Below are 12,717 nucleotides of genomic sequence, written 5' to 3' on the forward strand. Positions count from 1 at the left end.
CACCTATAGCTTCACTCGCCACTCCTGACTCATCTACTTCCAGCCAACTGAACTGGTTCCACTAGCTGTTGCCTGAATTCAGCCACAGAAACCCTCCCTCCAGAGCCTTCTATTTACATGCCTACCTGGTCAGGCAACATCATCTAATGCCCATCCAAGATGACCGTCAACAATTCCTTGTGAGGTTTTATATTTTGACTGAGGAAAAATTGCCCTGTAAGCCCTGACAAATGAGTTGCACCCTGTTGGGACTGAATAGACAGGACAGACTGAGCTCTATCAAATTGGGCTCCTGAGAGTCTTCAATCATTGCAAAAGTTGGGGACAAACCTGTGACTTTCCTGGTGGACAATGGAACAGAACTCTCAGCCTTCAAACGTTATGTCAGCCTGAGACAGAGAACTGCAATCCTGAAGTTCTAAGAACTCTCCTCCAAGAGGTAAACTGGGAAACTTCTGAGATAACAGTCCAGCTCACTTGGACTCAATTGCCATAAGAGATTAAAAACTCTCCCACCTTGGCTCCATGGCTATGTCATCAAAACAAACCTGTAAGACCATCTGAGAAGCTCTCAGATTCAGCCCAAGCCAGAAAAGCTTTATCCTGTTCTTCCCAAAGACCTTGAATCTGACCTGCCTCCTCCTTAAGGTCATTGACCCTAAGCTACTCAGCCAGCCACACTGCTGCCACCATCAGTTCTGTCTCTTCCACCACAACCTTCTGCTCTACTGTCTGCAACTCCTGACTCTGTTTAATACTGAGGAATGCCACCATATTTTAGATGGGGTCCAAGCTTGGTTAAAATTCAAAACTCCCTGCCACAGCAGTTGACCCTGATGCTTGAGTGGAAATAGTCCTTCCACCAGTACAACCATCTGGGGTTGTAATGCAACAGGGGATCATGAAGCCTTAGATCAAAACTGCACTGCTCTCCTGGCAGACCTCAAAGAGAAATGCAAGAAGCCAATAAACATGTCCTGAAAAGTTACCCACTGGAGCTCTGGAAATGCATTCTGCCAAAGCAGATCCTGTGAGACCGATGGACACTTTATCAAACATCAATTCCTGTACATGCTTGAGTGCCCTACATCTCTCCTGGGATGTGATCAGCCTCCCTCACACTCAGGTCCTCTGTCCCAGACTTATTATTGACTGGTTATACCTCCAAAGGAAGACACTGGTACCTACATCAGCCTGAAATGTCTGATAATCATAACCCTAACATTTTGAGAGACTCATTTCTAGAAGTATGGACAACAGACTTACTCCAGAGCTTGCTATCAGTCATGCCCCTTTGATGATCCAGCTCTGTCCCAAGGCAACCCCCACCTGCTTCAAACAGTACACTTCTCCTGCCAGCTCAAGTTCTCTGGCTCCTTTAAAGCCAGCTCAGGTTCTCTGAGCTGCCAATACCACCACGATCGCCTTCCATGTATGTTGCCTTGGTCTTCTGCCACCTGCAGCCTGCTGGTATGTGCCTGGACCTAAGAGTGCCGTCGGTCTTTGGTTGGCTCCTATCAGCCAGCCTCTTTTTCAACTGACCTGTACTCAACCTCTCATAAGTTCAAAAACCTGTTTACACTCTTTGGAGAGGCCCTCACAGCTGACCTCCTTGGTTTCTCAGAATGACATCCAAGTTGTTGGAAAGACACAAAAGCTCTGCTACTGTATCTGGAAGAAACTGGTTACAAAAACCCTACAAATTTCTTGCTGGCTTCTACAAAATCTGGATCCTTGAGTTCACAAAAACAACGATGCTTACGCAGATTCTTAGCCCCTGTTAGTGCTCTACCTGTGCAAATACTTGGCCACTGTTCTGATCAAAAAAGCTGACAAGCTCACCGTAGGCAAAGACCTAACTGTCTAGGTGCCACATGCTGTGTGCCATACCCCACTCTGTACCATGGACTCTTATACAAAAATTCTTACCTGACTCTTGTGGTGATAAAACCACTCAATTTTGCCACATACTTGCTCACAGAACTGGGTGCCAAAGACCATGACTCCCTGACACTGTCTGATAAACTGTTCTCAAGGTGATCAGAATTTTTAAAAATAAATAAATAACCCCCCCCCCCGACAGAGCTGAATACACCTATTTATGGATGGAAGTAGCTCTCATAGGGCAGGCTAGATATGCCGTAGTCACCTTGGACAGTTATTTTGACCAAAGCTATCCTGCTACTGCTTCCTGCTGCTGTTTGGAAGCCTCCCACCAACAATGCAGAACCAGACTTGCTCCCACTATGTGTTCTGCAAGCTGAAATCACTGTCCTGGCACCTGTACCCCTGCAGCCAGCTCAAGCTTCAGCACCTGTGTCACTGGCCCCAACCTCCCATTCCCTACCCATACTGAGAAGATAATGAAAGTTTGTGGGGTCCCATGGTAAAAAGTCATCCCAGATATGACCTACTCTTAATCACTGGCAGCAACAACAGGCCTGCATTTAGAGCAGAGGTAACTCAAAACCTAGATTAAGTAGAAACTACACATAGCTTTTAACCAGTTAAAAGATCAGTGATGTCTGTAGATATTCCTGCACACACTACAACAGACCTCAGCATGCCAGATTTCAAGGTATATTACAAAGCTTCCTGGACAGAAAGAGCATGGTAGTGTCATTAGAACAGATCTGTGAATCATTGGAACAGAATAGAAAGTGTAGAAATGACCCCACAGGGCCTTGGCACTCAGGAAGCAGGAGGATCCCCACAAGCTCGAGGCCAGCCTGGCCTACACAGTCAGGTCAAGGCCAGCCTGAACTGCACAGTGAGAGCCTGTCTCAAACAAACAAACATACACACACACAAACAAACAAAAATAAAAAACAACTCCAGACACCTTCAGCCATCTGATGTTTGACAAAGGGGCCAAAAACATTCTGGAGGAAGACAGAGTCTTTAGCAAATGGTTCTAGGAAAACTGGCTGTCCATGTGCAGAACATTGAGCCTAGACTTGTGTACATCACCAGGTACTAAACTAAAATCAAAACACATCAGGTACATAAATATTAAGGCAGAATCACTTAACATGCTAGAGGACAAAATATGTACAACTCTTGAAGTCAGGGTTGTAGGCAAGGACTTGTTGAACAGAACCTAATGACATGAGAAATGACATCAAGAATTCACAAATGGGATCACATCAAATTAAAAAGCTTCTTCACACCCAAACAAACAACCAGCAGAGTGCTGAGATAGCCTACAGGATGGCAAAAATAATTCTGCCACCTATGTTTCCAATAGATGACCCATACCTGACATATGTAAACTAAGAAAGAAATTAGATCTCCCAAAATCAAAGATCAAATATGGGCAACTGACAGGAATACACACATCCCCGAAGAAGAAAGAAACCCAAAGTATACATCAATTAAAGAGCAAAAGAAAAGATAAAAGACAGGAAACAGGAATAGAGACTTTTTGCAAACGAGAAGAGGGCCAAGAAGGGAGGCGAAGGCGAGAGGAGCAGGGAGGCAAAGAGAATCAAGATGTGTCCCGCACAGGTACCATCGACCCATGATGGACACAATCATTATGTATCAAAAACACACATTACTTCCTTAAAAGGTATCTGTATTTTGCTTCCAACCTGTCCAGGACCTGAGCGGCACCTGTGCTTTCATTCTTAAAGATCTTTTCGCTGGTCCTCCTGAGGAAAGAGCAGGTTTATCAACCAAATCGTCATCTTTGGCAGGAGCTGCAGAGCCTGGCTGCCAGGGTTAGCAGTTACCCTTGTGTAGACTTAGGGTACTTTTAGGCCCCATCCCCTCGGATGAGCCAGGGAAGGGAAGAGGCTGTCCTGAAGTGTCTGTGCCACTAACCTCAACTCTCAAGCTAAGAAGACCACGAGGTACACAGTGCTCAGCCTGAGCTCCCGCCTCTGCTCACGCCAGGTCACTGCATGTCCTGTGGGCACCTCAGTTACTGATGCTTCCACCACAGGCCGGGCCTGCCCTTCTCCTGTCCAGTGCATGCCCATTCCTTGCTCACATGTTGCAAAGATACACCACACAAGCAGGCCATAGCATCTGTCTCCTAGCTGGCAACCAAAACAGAACGCTTACATACAAATTCTCTATGCCAAACATCAGAGCTTACTTTGTATTAATTTAAACTACCTTGTTATAGAGTTCAGATTTCATTGGCGCCTTCAGCTTCACTGTTAAACTTGGCAGGCTAAAGGCCCACGTGCTAAAGGTCAACCCAGGGCGGTGCCAGGGGGAGGGGTACAACCTTGAAGAGGTGTGGCGTAGTGAGAGATTTTGACTTCTTTCCATGTGTGGGGTGGTTTCTCTCTGCCACATAGGCCCACCATGCTGTGCTGTTTTCCAAGGGCCAAAGCAGTAAGAACAACAATGTAATGAACCCTGGACTGGAACCTTGCAAACTGAGTCAGTGGATATCATTACTGTATAACATCATTATCCTACACATTTGCTATAGTAGAAAAAACCTAATAGGGTAACCAATACACATTTCTACAATTAAACAGAAAATGAATTGAGAAGGGAACCAAACTGATCCACCACAAAACAAAACAAAACAAAGACACGGGCAATAATGGAGGAAATGAACAAAACTAATAAAGACATAAAATGTGAGAAGCAAAGGTCACAGTAAATAAAAATTAATGGAATAAAATATGAAAGTCAAAGTCAGAGACTGAAGAATGGTGACAAAGTAGGATCCAACTCTATGCTGTCACTGTGCAGGTTAGAGTCTAAACTAGGAATAAGTGGAAAGTGAAAGGACAGAAAATACTGAAGAACACGCCATTGAACAATTCTAGGAGAGTTCTATCCTGAAATTTCAATCATAAATATATTAAGCAGCAAGCAGAGCAATAAAAAAGAACTGGAATAAAACTCTAAAGTGGTTAGACCTCAGAGTTATCTACTGTGCACCATTCAGGAGCCCTAACACAGTGTTTTGTCCCAATTTTACATGAAACATTCCCTAAGTCCCATATGTGAGGTCATGCTCAGGATATTGTGAAAATCCCAAAGTATCATACAAAGTATCTTCTCTGACCACAGGGGATGAACCTGGAGTCCAGGACCCAGAAGTTGCACAGTGTTTGAAAGCTTTGACTTCACAGGAAGTATCTTCTCTAAGCAGGAAGAATGACAGGAGATGTTTGTAACCAAGAACCAAGAGGAAAATAAAAGAACTGTGTTGAAACTAAGTTGGGCTCCTGGGCTCCTGGGCTCCTGGGCTCCTGGGCTCCTGGGCTCCTGGGCTCCTGGGCTCCTGGGCTCCTGGGCTCCTGGGCTCCTGGGCTCCTGGGCTCCTGGGCTCCTGGGCTCCTGGGCTCCTGGGCTCCTGGGCTCCTGGGCTCCTGGGCTCCTGGGCTCCTGGGCTCCTGGGCTCCTGGGCTCCTGGGCTCCTGGGCTCCTGGGCTCCTGGGCTCCTGGGCTCCTGGGCTCCTGGGCTCCTGGGCTCCTGGGCTCCTGGGCTCCTGGGCTCCTGGGCTCCTGGGCTCCTGGGCTCCTGGGCTCCTGGGCTCCTGGGCTCCTGGGCTCCTGGGCTCCTGGGCTCCTGGGCTCCTGGGCTCCTGGGCTCCTGGGCTCCTGGGCTCCTGGGCTCCTGGGCTCCTGGGCTCCTGGGCTCCTGGGCTCCTGGGCTCCTGGGCTCCTGGGCTCCTGGGCTCCTGGGCTCCTGGGCTCCTGGGCTCCTGGGCTCCTACCATCACTGACGCTGACACTGACAGTAGCCCAGGAGCCCTGAAACCCAGGAGCCCAGAAACCCAGGAGCCCAGGAGCCCAGGAGCCCAGGAGCTCAGAAACCCAGGAGCCCAGGAGCCCAGGAGCCCAGGAACCCAGGAGCCCAGGAGCCCATGAACCCAGGAGCCCAGGAGCCCAGGAGCCCAGGCATGACTTTGTACTTGGCAAGTCTACACTGCAGAGGAAAGTCTTCGTATTCCCTTGTACCACTAGACTGTGCTTTCTTGGCTTGTGCCTCAGAGGTGAGGAGTGTTCCCTGGGCTGAATCACGTAGTCAGAGGTGGCTGGATCCTAATAGCTGCCCTTCCCTGGTGAGGATGGAGACAGCCAGTGCTGGTTTGTCTGGGCATTAGCATTTGGAGGAAACTTAGATATTTGTACATAGCTTGTTTATATTTACATCTCTTTTCCCTACTTTGTCAATTTATTCTATAATTTTAATTATATCGATATGGACTCACGAGTTTTTGTGGTATTGATCTGGAGGCTCACTGAGCAGCAGTGTGTGCAGAGGCCTTGAAGGCCAGCTTCCTCCTAACTTTGCCCCCTTGAGAAGCAGGAAGGCCAAGGTTAGAGGCCGGCTTGGGTGGGTGGTTTGAGACAGCCTTGCTTCTCACATCCCTGGTTCCCCATGGTCCTGTCTCCTCACATTGAAGACATGCTCAGTACCCTAACTGTGGCTGTAAGTTCTGGGTGCACCCATAGCTTCCCTTGGCTTGGCCCCTTGTTGAACCGGAAGCTGTCACCATCACTAAACCTGAGCTCTAGCCAGGCTTTACCTTAGATAAGGGCTGAGCTTTACCTTGGAGAAAGGCCATCTGCTGTGCCAGACTTGGGTCGGAGCACTGGGCATGTAGGTGGCTGTGGCAGAGGCAGCTGCGATTGAAGTTCCAGAAGGGAAAAGACACGGGTGACATTAGAAGCTGCCTGGGAGCTGTCCAAGATGCCTGAGGTCCTGTTTGTGAGAAGGATCCCCAAAGGCTGCCTGTGCTGGGCTCCAGGAGGCTGGCTGACCTGAAACAGAGGGTGGGGCCAGGCCTAGAGCTGGAGCTGCCAGGGCCCAGAAACGGAGACCATGGGTAGAGGTGGCTGCTCCGTGCTGCTGCCCATCAGCGGCCCCCAGGGTGGGCAGGGTGCTGGAGGAACACTAAGAGCGCCGTTTATGTGGGGGCGCACCAACGCTCAAGCTCTGTCCTAGCCAGGAAGAGGCTGCCCTCTTGCTGCCCCTGGTCCGTGCCACATTCAGCTGTGCAGATGGGAAGGAGATCCCACTGGTGCCAGGGGGAGGCGCTGGAAAAAGAGAATTGTGTGGGGCTGCCACATATGCGGAGGTCGGCCCCAAGGTGGGCCCCACCTGGAGACCAGAGCCCATGGCTATGGCTATGCTGCCACTGGGCGGTGCCACAGTCATCTGCACAGATGGGAAGGAGTTCCCACTGGTGCCAGCCGGAGCCCCCTGGGAAAGAAGATCAGGTGGAGGTGTGGTATCCATAGGCTCTACACCAGTGTCAGTCCCTGACTGGGGAGCAGAGGATGTGCCTGTGGCTGTACTGCCACTGGGTGGTGCCATAGACATCTGTGCAGATGAAAAGGAGTTCCCACTGGTGCCAGTGGGTGCACCCTGGGGAAGAGGATCAGGTGGAGGTGTGGTATCCATTGGTTCTACACCAGTGTCAGTCCCTGTCTGCAGAGCAGAGGATGTGCCTGTGGCTGTGCTGCCCCTGGGTGGTGCCATAGACATCTGTACAGATGGAAAGGAGTTCCCACTGGTGCCAGCCGGAGCCCCCTGGGAAAGAGGATCAGGTGGAGGTGTGGTATCCATAGGTTCTACTCCGGTGTCAGTCCCTGTCTGGGGAGCAGAGGATGTGCCTGTGGCTGTGCTGCCCCTGGGTGGTGCCACAGTCACCTGTGCAGAGGGGAAGGAGTTCCCATTGGTGCCAGTGGGAGGCCCAGGAATAAGAGAATTGTGTGGGGGTGTAATATATATAGGTGTTGCCCCAAAGCTGTGCCCCATCTGGGGCCCAGAGCCCATGGCTATAGCTGTACTGCCACTGGGCGGTGCCACAGTCATCTGTGTAGATGGGAAGGAGTTCCCACTGGTGCCAGAGGGAGGCCCCGGAAGAGGAGCATTGTGTGGAGGTATGACATATATGGAGGACGGCCCAAAGCTGGGACCCACCTGGGGACCAGAGCCCATGGCTATGGATGTACTGCCACTGGGCGGTGCCACAGTCATCTGTGTAGATGGGAAGGAGTTCCCACTGGTGCCAATGGGAGGCCCCGGAGGAGGAGCATTGTGTGGGGGTGTGACGTATATAGAGGACGGCCCAAAGCTGGGCACCACCTGGGGACCAGAACCCATGGCTATAGCTGTACTGCCACTGGGCAGTGCCACAGTCATCTGTGGAGATGGGAAGGAGTTCCCACTGGTGCCAGTGGGAGGCCCCGGAGGAGGAGCATTGTGTGGAGTTATGACATATATGGAGGACGGCCCAAAGCTGGGCACCACCTGGGGACCAGAGCCCATGGCTATGGATGTACTGCCACTGTGCGGTGCCACAGTCATCTGTGTAGATGGGAAGGAGTTCCCACTGGTGTTAGTGGGAGGCCCCGGAAGAGGAGCATTGTGTGGAGTTATGACATATATGGAGGACGGCCCAAAGCTAGGCATCACCTGGGGACCCGATCCCATGGCTATGACTGTACTGCCACTGTGCGGTGCCACACTAATCTGTGTAGATGGGAAGGAGTTCCCACTGGTGCCAGTGGGAGGCCCCGGAGGAGGAGCATTGTGTGGGGGTGTGACGTATATAGAGGACGGCCCAAAGCTGGGCCCCACCTGGGGACCAGATCCCATGGCTATAGCTGTACTGCCACTGGGCGGTGCCACAGTCACCTGTGTAGATGGAAAGGAGATCCCACTGGTGTGAGCGGGAGCCCCCTGGGAAAGAGGATCAGGTGGAGGTGTGGTATCCATAGGTTCTACACCAGTGTCAGCCCCTGACTGGGGAGCAGAGGGTGTGCCTGTGGCTGTGCTGCCACTGGATGGTGCCATACTCATCTGTGCAGATGGGAAGGAGCTCCCATTGGTGCCAGCGCGTGTACCCCGGGGAAGAGGATCAGGTGGGGGTGTCGTATCCATATGTTCTACACCACTGTCAGTTCCTGACTGGGGACCGGAGCCCATGGCTATGGCTGTGCTGCCAAGGGGCAGTGTCACAGTTGGCTGTGCAGAGAGGAGGGAGCTGCCCCTGGTGTCAGGGGCTAGAGGCCCAGAAAGGAAAGGATCAGGTGGAGGTGTGATGTCCATTGGAAGCTCTATTTTTTTAGTGTCTGTGTGTACAGCAGAGGCTGTAGCTGTGGCTGGAGATGTCAGTGTCTTCCCAGAGCCCAGGAAGGGCTTCTCCTTTCTGTTCTTACTCTTCCCTGCAGGCACAGTGGATGGAGGTCCAGTCCCTGGGGCAGCCATGGGAGCAGAGCCCAAAGGCTCCATGCATTTGTTACCTTTGGGGGCCTTCTTTCTGTTCTTACCTTTCCCTGCTGGAATGGTGTCTGGAGGAGCAGTCCCTGGGGCAGCCACGGGAGCAGAGCCTAAAGGCTCCCTGCTTTTCTTATCTTTGGGGGCCTTCTTTCTGTTCTTAGGTTTCCCTGCTGGAATGGTGTCTGGAGGAGCAGTCCCTGGGGCAGCCAGGGGAGCAGGAGAGAAAAGCCCTGAGAGGTCAAAGACCTCAGGGGACTTGTCCCTTTTGTTCTTAACCTTCCCCACTGGATTGGTGTCTGGAAGGTCAGTCTCTGAGGAAGCCAGAGGAGCAGAACAGAAAAGCCCTGAGAGGTCAAAGACCTCAGGGGACTTGTCCCTTTTGTTCTTAACCTTCCCAACTGAATTGGTGTCTGGAAGATCAGTCTCTGAGGAAGCCAGGGGAGCACAGCAGAAAAGCCCTGAGAGGTCAAAGACCTCAGGGGACTTGTTCCTTTTGATCTTAACCTTCTCCACTGGATTGGTGTGTGGAAGATCAGTCCCTGGGGCAGCCAGGGGAGCAGAGCAGGAAAGTTGTGTGGGGTCCAAGACCTCAGGGGCCTTCTCCCTTTTCTTCTTACCCTTCCCTGTTGGAATGGTGTCGGGAGGAGCAGTCCCTGGGGCAGCCAGGGGAGCAGAGCAGAAAAGCTGTGTGGGGGCCAAGACCTCAGGGGCCTTCTCCCTTTTCTTCTTACCTGTCATAACCTTCCCTGTTGGAATGGTGTCTGGAGGAGCAGTCCCTGGGGCAGCCAGGGGAGCAGAGCAGAAAAGCTGTGTGGGGTCCAAGACCTCAGGGGCCTTCTCCCTTTTGTTCTTACCCTTCCCTGTTGGAATGGTGTCTGGAGGAGCTGTCCCTGAGGCAGCCAGGGGAGCAGAGCAGAAAAGCTGTGTGGGGTCAAAGACCTCAGGGGCCTTCTCCCTTTTCTTCTTACCCTTCCCTGTTGGAATGGTGTCTGGAGGAGCAGTCCCTGGGGCAGCCAGGGGAGCAGAGCACAAAAGCTGTGTGTGGTCAAAGACCTCAGGGGCCTTCTCCCTTTTGTTCTTACCCTTCCCTGTTGGAATGGTGTCTGGAGGAGCTGTCCCTGAGGCAGCCAGGGGAGCAGAGCAGAAAAGCTGTGTGGGGTCAAAGACCTCAGGGGCCTTCTCCCTTTTCTTCTTACCCTTCCCTGTTGGAATGGTATCTGGAGGAGCTGTCCCTGGAGTAGCCAGGGGAGCAGAGCAGAAAAGCCATGTGGGGTCCAAGACCTCAGGGGCCTTCTCCCTTTTATTCTTAACCTTCCATGTTGGAATGGTGTGTGGAGAAGCAGTCCCTGGGACAGCCAGGGGAGCAGAGCAGGAAGGCTCTGTGGCATCAAAGATCTTAGGGGCCCTTTCTATTCTTAGGGCCCTCTTTCTGTTCTTACCTTTCCCTGCAGGGATCATGGGTGGATCAATACCTGGCAGAGGCTGGGAAGCAGAGCAGGAAGGCTGAGGGCTACTGGTGAGGCTGGAGTCCTGCTGCTTTCTGTTGTTACTCTCCCCCGCAGAGATCAAGGGTTCAGGAGCAGTACCTGTGGCAGGCAGGGGAGGAGGGCAGACAGGCTGTGTGGTGCTGCTGATGTCTAGGGCCTGCAACTTACCCATCAGCCAGGCATTCACAAGCTGGAATGCTGCCTCCTTCTCCTGATCGATGTGCTCCGCGGTGATCTTATAGCTTAGTTCCGGAGGTGGTGGCAGCCTGAGGGGTGGCCCTTGGCGACGCCTCTGGAGAGGGATCTTTCTTCTTCCTAGGCCAGCACCCTCTGGTGTCATCTCGTGGTCCTTTCTGGTTTCTTCGTGTCTGGATGGTGTGTCTGCCACCACCTCGTTCCCGGTCTTGCGGGGAACTTGGGGGCCCGAACAGGGTTGCTGGAGGCTGTCCTGCCTGGCCGCCTTCAGATCTTTGGTGGAGCCCGGGGGCGGCCTGGTGTGCGAGGGGGCTGCAGCCCTCCTGCGCTGTCCTGGCAGCCCCCCGGTGGAGCTGTAGGAGCTGCTGATGGCATCTCGCTTGGTGGAGCTCACACAGGAGGGCTGGGGGGAGGGGGCAGCTGGAGCTCTGGCGCTCTGCCTGCGGTGGTCTGTGCTCAGAGGCCCAGGCCTGGGGACATAAGGCACCTGGCCTCGCCGGCCTACCACGGGCCTGAAAGCGGACGGGGGCCTCGCAGCCTCCTGGGCGGCCCTCCTCTGCTGAGCCTCCTGCCTCAAGAGCCAAATGCCCGAGCACTCCCTGCGGGAGGACCTACGGCTGCTGCTGCGGCGTGTCTGAAAATCCTCTGCGGGAAGCACTGGCCTCCCCAGAAGAGAGCCTACCTGTTGGCCCATGGGCCCCAAGGGCCGCAAGGGCCTCAAGGGCCTCAAGGGCCAAAAGGGCCTGCAGGTAGGGGAACAGTGCTCCGGGCACTCTTGCCCAGAGCACTGAGGTCAAGCCCGGGATGCCTGATGCCTGATGCCAGACGTCAGGACCGGATCCGCGGGCACACTGGCTAAGCGGGATGCGCCCACCCAGGGCTCTGGGCAGGTGCCGAGAGGGGCCCACAAAGGTGGGCCCTGGGGGCAAGTTCCTGCCCCCGCGGGCAGGGAGCAGGGCTGCGGGGCAAAGCTAGCCCCGCCGCACTGCTCCCCGGAACTATTGGGGAACGGGGGTACTTCTATCCCAGACCTTGGCAGAGCGCACTGCTTGAAGCAGCCAACTGCTCTGTGGCCTGAACCGCAATGCTTTGTTGCCAGGACGCGGCTTCGCAGCTCGAGACCAAAACCCGCCCCGCAGGCGGGTGCTCGAGCCCGCGTGCCCGCGTGCACAAACGGTCAAAAGCCACGCGGCGCGTTTGCAACATTTTGTAATTTCCCCGGGAGGGCGGTCCCTCTGCCTCTCTGCAGCAAGATGGGGACAGGAGCCCGCGACCCTGAGGGATTGCCATTGTTTGCAAACAGGCTGCAGGTTTCCCGCCCTCGTACCAGGGCTGAGGGGGACAGCTAAGGGGAAATGAGCTGCTGCAGTCCCTTGAGGGCCCTGATGCAGAGCCCTGGGGCTGTCACCCGTGGGCCCTGATCCTAGGAGGAGGGACTAGGGGAGCAGGGTTCCTGCCTGAGCCCCGCCTGGGACACTTGAAAGCTTTGGCATCAGGCTTTTGCATCTTCCTGCTCTTGCCCTGTGTGTGAACTGAAGAGGAGAGTAACCAGCCTCTGGTATCCAAACAGGTAGCATTCCTTTCCTCCTCTTTGATTCCTGAAGTTACACCCTGCCTGTTCCTGTCTTTTACCCTCAACCTGAAGAAAATCCCTTCGTGTGTTTCTGTAGCAAGCTTTCAAGTAATAAATTATCTCTAGTTTTTTGTTTACCTCCCTCCTTTAACCTTTGTATTTATTTTTGTATATTATTTGATATATATTATTTGTATATTATTTGATATATATTATTTTTCATGACCCTTGGCATACTAGGAAGGAAACTGATT

The sequence above is a fragment of the Cavia porcellus genome, unplaced genomic scaffold (assembly GCF_034190915.1).
Source record: "Cavia porcellus strain 051 isolate PalLab524CR breed Dunkin Hartley unplaced genomic scaffold, mCavPor4.1 scaffold_11, whole genome shotgun sequence".
Taxonomy (NCBI): domain Eukaryota; kingdom Metazoa; phylum Chordata; class Mammalia; order Rodentia; family Caviidae; genus Cavia; species Cavia porcellus.